This window comes from Coregonus clupeaformis, unplaced genomic scaffold, assembly GCF_020615455.1.
Source record: "Coregonus clupeaformis isolate EN_2021a unplaced genomic scaffold, ASM2061545v1 scaf1790, whole genome shotgun sequence".
Taxonomy (NCBI): domain Eukaryota; kingdom Metazoa; phylum Chordata; class Actinopteri; order Salmoniformes; family Salmonidae; genus Coregonus; species Coregonus clupeaformis.
The window spans coordinates 41,501-47,500 of NW_025535244.1; the positions used below are offsets into that span (position 1 = coordinate 41,501).

Sequence of the window (6,000 nt, forward strand, 5' to 3'; positions counted from 1 at the left end):
ATGTTGAGACCCTCTTTGTGGGAGTGGGGGGCTTGGGGTGGGTAGGAGGGGCATAGGTCTGATTTGAGGGGGCCTAAATGGGGTGTGGGCATGGTTGACTTGGGGGGGAATTAATTGGTGGGGGTGGGGGTGTAGATGTGGTTGATGGTGCTGTGGTCTGGATGTAGGTCCTCTCTGCGGGGGTCCTCTATGTGTTGGTCCTAGGGGGGGGTCCCGCAGGTCTGGGAGAGTGTCTCGCTGGTCTGGGCGGGGTGTCTGTTGATCTGTTGCTCCTGTGTGAGGTGTTGGGTCTGCGGTTGAGGGCGATATCCTTTAGGGTCTGGGCGAAGGTGGGCACTGCTGCCTTGTATAGGTGGACCCAGTCATAAAGGCTGTTCACGCCCAGGGTGGAGTGGTGGGCCAGGTAGACATTTGGTTTTGATGCACAGTCACGGGAAATACTTGCGTTTACCCGCTGTATGGTAGCAAGGTGGAAGTATTTTCGTGGTAACAGGGTTGAGATAACCACTTGTGCGTCTCTTTCTCTCTCTCTCTCTCTCGCTCGCCCCGTCTCTCCCTGAAGGGGAGGGTCTCTACTGAAACCCTGCTCTTAGCACTTTCTCATAACTATCACCCTGGCGACAGTATCAACAGCAACCACAGCAATTAAGAAAGCAAACATCAACTGAGCAGGAAAAACACAGCAATTAAAGCAATATGGTTAGAGTGTGTTCATAATGATACCAGAAATACGGCCATAATGATGTCTCAGAGTAATGGTGTGACTGGGATAATGGGATCACTTAGGTTCCTTGTGTGTTAGCTGAGAGATAGCAGACAGTTAGCAGACAGTTAGCTGAGAGTTAGCAGACAGTTAGCAGACAGTTAGCAGACAGTTAGCTGAGAGTTTGTATTTGTATTTGTATTTATTATGGATCCCCATTAGCTACTCTTCCTGGGGTCCAGCAAAATACATTTAAAAAACATTACAATACAGTCATAACAGATTTCACAACATATTAAGTGTGTGCCCTCAGGCCTCTACTCTACTCTCAAGTATTTGATACACTGCCGATTTTGCAGATTTTCCTACTTACAAAGCATGTAGAGGTCTGTAATTTTTATCATAGGTACACTTCAACTGTGAGAGACGGAATCTAAAACAAAAATCCAGAACATCACATTGTAGGATTTTTAAGTAATTAATTTGCATTTTATTGCATGACATAAGTATTTGATACATCAGAAAAGCAGAACTTAATATTTGGTACAGAAACCTTTGTTTGCAATTACAGAGATCATACGTTTCCTGTAGGTCTTGACCAGATTTGCACACACTGCAGCAGGGATTTTGGCCCACTCCTCCATACAGACCTTCTCCAGATCCTTCAGGTTTCGGGGCTGTCGCTGGGCAATAAGGACTTTCAGCTCCCTCCAAAGATTTTCAATTGGGTTCAGGTCTGGAGACTGGCTAGGCCACTCCAGGACCTTGAGATGCTACTTACAGAGCCACTCCTTAGTTGCCCTGGCTGTGTGTTTCGGGTCGTTGTCATGCTGGAAGACCCAGCCACGACCCATCTTCAATGTCTTACTGAGGGAAGGAGGTTGTTGGCCAAGATCTCGCGATACATGGCCCCATCCATCCTCCCCTCAATACGGTGCAGTCGTCCTGTCCCCTTTGCAGAAAAGCATCCCCAAAGAATGATGTTTCCACCTCCATGCTTCATGGTTGGGATGATGTTCTTGGGGTTGTACTCATCCTTCTTCTTCCTCCAAACACGGCGAGTGGAGTTTAGACCAAAAAGCTCTATTTTTGTCTCATCAGACCACATGACCTTCTCCCATTCCTCCTCTGGATCATCCAGATGGTCATTGGCAAACTTCAGACGGGCCTGGACATGCGCTGGCTTGAGCAGGGGGACCTTGCGTGCGCTGCAGGATTTTAATCCATGACGGCGTAGTGTGTTACTAATGGTTTTCTTTGAGACTGTGGTCCCAGCTCTCTTCAGGTCATTGACCAGGTCCTGCCGTGTAGTTCTGGGCTGATCCCTCACCTTCCTCATGATCATTGATGCCCCACGAGGTGAGATCTTGCATGGAGCCCCAGACCGAGGGTGATTGACTGTCATCTTGAACTTCTTCCATTTTTTTTGTGTATAGTGCATATGTTATCGTGTGTTTGTATGCATGTGTCTATGTTTGTGTTGCTTCACAGTCCCCGCTGTTCCATAAGGTGTATTTTTATCTGTTTTTTAAATCTAATTTTACTGCTGGCGTGAGTTACTTGATGTGGAATAGAGTTCCATGTAATCATGGGTCTAGGTAGTACTGTGCGCCTCCCATGGTCTGGTCTTGACTTGGGGACTGTGAAGAGACCTCTGGTGGCATGTCTTGTGGGGTATGCATGGGTGTCCGAGCTGTGTGCCAGTAGTTCAAACAGACAGCTCGGTTCATTCAACATGTCAATACCTCTCACAAATACAACTAGTGATGAAGTCAATCTCTCCTCCACTTTGAGCCAGGAGAGATTGACATGCATATTATTAATGTTAGCTCTCTGTGTACATCCAAGGGCCAGCCGTGCTGACCTGTTCTGAGCCAATTACATTGGTCCCTCTTTGTGGCACCTGACCACACGACTGAACAGTAGTCCAGGTGCGACAAAACTAGGGCCTGTAGGACCTGCCTTGTTGATAGTGTTAAGAATGCAGAGCAGCGCTTTATTATAGACAGACTTCTCCCCATCCTAGCTACTGTTGTATCAATATGTTTTGACCATGACAGTTTACAATCCAGGGTTACTCCAAGCAATTTAGTCTCCTCAACTTGCTCAATTTCCACATTATTCATTACAAGATTTAGTTGAGGTTTAGGGTTTAGTGAATGATTTGTCCCAAATACAATGCTTTTAGTTTTTGAAATATTTAGGACTAACTTATTCCTTGCCACCCATTCTGAAACTAACTGCAGCTCTTTGTTAAGTGTTGCTGTCATTTCAGTCGCTGTGGTAGCTGACGTGTATAGTGTTGAGTCATCCGCATACATAGACACACTGGCTTTACTCAAAGCCAGTGGCATGTCGTTAGTAAAGATTGAAAAAAGTAAGAGGCCTAGACAGCTGCCCTGGGAAATTCCTGATTCTACCTGGATTTGTTGGAGAGGCTTCAATTAAAGAACACCCTCTGTGTTCTGTTAGACAGCTAACTCTTAATCCACAATATAGCAGGGGGTGTAAAGCCATAACACATACGTTTTTCCAGCAACAGACTATGATTGATAATGTCAAAAGCCGCACTGAAGTCTAACAAAACAGCCCCCACAATATTTATATCTCAGCCAATCATCAGTCATTTGTGTAAGTGCTGTGCTTGTTGAATGTCCTTCCTATAAGCGTGCTGAAAGTATGTTGTCAATTTGTTTACTGTAAAATAGCATTTTATCTGGTCAAACACCATTTTTTCCAAAAGTTTACGTAAGGTTTGGTAACAGGCTGATTGGTCGGCTATTTGAGCCAGTTAAGGGGACATTACTATTCTAAGGTAGGGGAATAACTTTTGCTTCACTCCAGGCCTGAGGGCACACACTTTCTAGTAGGCTTAAATTGAAGATATGGCAAATAGGAGTGGCAATATCGTCCGCTATTATCCTCAGTAATTTTCCATCCAAGTTGTCAAACCCCGGTAGCTTGTCATTGTTGATCAGCAATAATACTTTTTTCACCTCTTCCACACTTACTTTACGGAATTCAAAATTACAATGCTTGTCTTTCATAATCATGGTCAGATATACTTGGATGTGTAGTGTCAGCGTTTGTTGCTGGCATGTCATGCCTAAATTTGCTAATCTTGCCAATGAAAAAATCATTAAAGTAGTTGGCAATATCAGTGGGTTTTGTGATGAATGAGCCATCTGATTCAATGAATGATGGAGCAGAGTTAGCCTTTTTGCCCAAAATTTCATTTAAGGTGCTCCAAAGCTTTTTACTATAATTCTTTATGTCATTTATCTTTGTTTCATAGTGTAGTTTCTTCTTCTTTTTATTCAGTTTAGTAACATGATTTCTCAATTTGCAGTACGTTTGCCAATCGGTTGTACAGCCAGACCTATTTGCCATCTCTTTTGCCTCATCCCTCTCAACCATACCATTTTTCAATTCCTCATCAATCCATGGGGATTTACAGTGGCTTGCGAAAGTATTCACCCCCCTTGGCATTTTTCCTATTTTGTTGCCTTACAACCTGGAATTAAAATTGATTTTTTGGGGGTTTGTATCATTTGATTTACACAACATGCCTACCACTTTGAAGATGCAAAATATTTTTTGGGGTGAAACAAACAAGAATTAAGACAAAAAAAATGAAAACTTGAGCGTGCATAACTATTCACCCCCCCAAAGTCAATACTTTGTAGAGCCACATTTTGCAGCAATTACAGCTGCAAGTCTCTTGGGGTATGTCTCTATAAGCTTGGCACATCTATCCACTGGGATTTTTGCCCATTCTTCAAGGCAAAACTGCTCCAGCTCCTTCAAGTTGGATGGGTTCCGCTAGTGTACAGCAATCTTTAAGTCATACCACAGATTCTCAATTGGATTGAGGTCTGGGCTTTGACTAGGCCATTCCAAGACATTTCAATGTTTCCCCTTAAACCACTCGAGTGTTGCTTTAGCAGTATGCTTAGGGCCATTGTCCTGCTGGAAGGTGAACCTCTGTCCCAGTCTCAAATCTCTGGAAGACTGAAACAGGTTTCCCTCAAGAATTTCCCTGTATTTAGCGCCGTCCATCATTCTTTCAATTCTGACCAGTTTCCCAGTCCCTGCCGATGAAAAACATCCCCACAGCATGATGCTGCCACCACCATGCTTCACTGTGGGGATGGTGTTCTCGGGGTGATGAGAGGTGTTGGGTTTGCGCCAGACATAGCGTTTTCCTTGATGGCCAAAAAGCTCAATTTTAGTCTCATCTGACCAGAGTACCTTCTTCCATGTCACGATCGTTTACGAACGAGACGGACCAAGGCACAGCGTGATAAGCATACATGTTTATTAACGAATAAACAACACGACAAAAACAACAAACGAAACGTGAAGTCCAAGGTAGACAAATAACATACCTCACACGGAACAATATCCCACAACTAACAGGTGCCAAAAGGCTGCCTAAGTATGGTCCCCAATCAGAGACAACGAGCTACAGCTGCCTCTGATTGGGAACCACCCCGGCCAACATAGATCTGCACATGCTAGATCTAAAATATAGAAATCAACATAGATACACACAACATGGAAAATACACACCCTGACTCAACAAATACAAGTCCTCAGAGTCAGGGCGTGACAGTACCCCCAAAGGTACGGACTCCGACCGCGCCACCTAAACATAACAGGGTAGGGGCCGGGTGGGCATTCCGCCTCGGAGGTGGATCCGGCTCCGGGTGTGACCACCACTTACTCTCCACCTCCCCGTTGCGCCCCTGATCTGGTCTGGACCTCGGCGCGCTGCTTCCCCTCTCCTTCCTCCCACGACGTACCAAGCCCTGTCTGGACCCTGGTGTGGGAGACCCCGAACCTGGAGAGGGGCTGACGTCTGGGTCTGGACTGGAACCGCTGACTGGAGCTGGACCCGACGACGGTGGATCGAACTGCTCTGGCTCCGGAGTGGAGCCGCTGACCGGAGCTGGATCAGGCACCGGTGGAGCGGACTGCTCTGGCTCTGGAGTGGAGCCGCTGACCGGAGCTGGACTGGACCCCGGTGGAGCGGATTGCTCTGGCTCCGGAGTGGAGCAGCTGACCGGTGCCGGACCAGGCACCGGTGGAACAAGCACGGGCCGTGCCGGACTGGACATACGCACCACTGGCTGGATGCGGGGAGCAGGAACGGGCCGGACCTGGCTGACGACGCGCACCACTAGTTTGCTGACAGTTAACAGACAGTTAGCTGACAGTTAGCAGAGAGTTAGCTGAGAGTTAGCATACAGTTAGCAGACTGTTAGCAGATAGTTAATTGAGAGTTAACAGACAGT

General features: G+C 46.3%; 1 protein-coding gene across 1 annotated transcript in view; it reads left to right on the plus strand.

The window, feature by feature from the left end:
* The window catches only part of LOC121543182 (small conductance calcium-activated potassium channel protein 3-like), a 56,190-nt gene that overhangs the window by 26,314 nt on the left and 23,876 nt on the right, over window positions 1–6,000 (plus strand).